Genomic DNA, 1,806 nt, shown 5'->3' with positions numbered 1-1,806 from the left:
TGGTGGAGCGAAAACGGCATGAGTGGAGGAGCATGACAGCTGTCTGTCAAAACCGTGTAGCCCTGTTGTCAGAAGTCGTCTGATATTTGCGAGGTCCTCGCAACTACCTACGATGGAGTTGTCGTTTTCTAATAATGCCCACGCCATCGGAAAGACCATGCACGAGTTTGCCATGGATGAACGAGTAAGTGAAAAAAAACGGTAACAAAAAACTAGCGACGCTATGAAAGTAGTAAAGTAAGCTGGTGGTCTCCGTGATGTTATTAGATGTCTACTAGTTTAGACATAGCGTAGCCTAATTATTGTCATTCCAAGTGCATGATTTTAGAGTGAAGCAAGTATTAATCCTGCAGGAACCTAAAGGTGTGAAGCAGCAGCAGCATAAAGAAACACACAATGCAGACATCATACACATCGCACTGAGTTGGCTGTGTGTGTGTGTGTGTGTGTGTGTGTGTGTGTGTGTGTGTGTGTGTGTGTGTGTGTGTGTGTGTCCTCCTCTTCTCCTCCCCACCCCTCTCTTCTGTGCATTGTCCATGGCATTTGGCCTACTGTGTGTGAAGTTTAAGTGATACTGTGTGGGGGATATGAGGTTTTGTAGTGTTTGGTTGTGTGTGTTTGGCTAGTGTATGTTGAAAGTCTGGTATGTGTGCAACAGGTGTTGAAGGCATGCTGTTGTTGTATGAGGTGTAGGCCTATACTGCATGTGAGGTTTGGGTGATGGTGTAATAGGCTAGTGTTTGGCTGTCACAGTATATGGTCCAGCGTAGGTTTGGTATGTGAGAGGCATGTGTGATGCAATTCACTGTTTTCAGAGGAAATTGAATAAAATATAATGAAAATGCAGGTAATAAAAATAATTACTAAATAATTATAGAATAAACTGAACAGTGAAATATGTTGAGTATAATGTTTTTATTGTTTATCTGTGTTGAGGATATAGTTTAATGGAATAATTAAAAGCAACATAATTAACGCATGGTTTATTTTGGTGAGATAAAAAAAATGGCTAGTTGACCTGCCATTTGGCTAGTAAGAAAAAATGTCTACTAGCCAAATTGGCTGGTGGTGGAAAAAGTTAATTTAGAGCCCTGTGCACACATATGAATAAACAAATCAATAGGATTTCCCTTAAAAGGAAAAATCACAGAACACCAGTCCAGAGACCTATGTAAGAGCACTAGAATTTAGCAGTCTAATGGCTTCAGGGTACAGGCTATTAGAAAGTCTTGTAGTTCATGCCTGTAATGACCTGTATCTTCTGCCTGAGGGAAGCAGTTGTGGTACATCCAGACCTGTATGCATAGCCACTAATACATATCGGTATAGTATTAATATATCAGTAAAATTAAGTAGTATTTACTTGGTTAACTGCTCATTTTACATAAAATGCATTGTTCTTCCCCCGAAATTATTAAATTGCCCCACAGCAATGGAGGAGATGGAAGAGAGCCGGGATCAACATTTGCATAGAAGGAGGCGAAACAAGCTCATCGAAGATGGCAACAAAAACAAAGGTAAGTCAAGAAGTGCAAAACTCAGCTGAGTTGATGGGATGGCTATGAATGTATTTATTTTCTTCTCATTTTATTAGAATGTATTATACTTACAATATACAGTATTACAGTGTTTCTCAACCAGGGCACCCTGGGGTGCCGCGGAAACGTGGCTGAGAAATAAAATATGTCATAAAATACATATTTGTCTAAATTAATAAAGTATTGCTTAGTCAGTAGAGTCTTTCATCTGCCATTTACGCACAATATAGTAAATTTAGGTCGCCCCGGTAAGCTGCAACTTCGAACG

This window comes from Engraulis encrasicolus, chromosome 3 (genome assembly GCF_034702125.1).
Source record: "Engraulis encrasicolus isolate BLACKSEA-1 chromosome 3, IST_EnEncr_1.0, whole genome shotgun sequence".
Lineage (NCBI taxonomy): Eukaryota > Metazoa > Chordata > Actinopteri > Clupeiformes > Engraulidae > Engraulis > Engraulis encrasicolus.
This window is presented reverse-complemented; position numbering follows the sequence as displayed.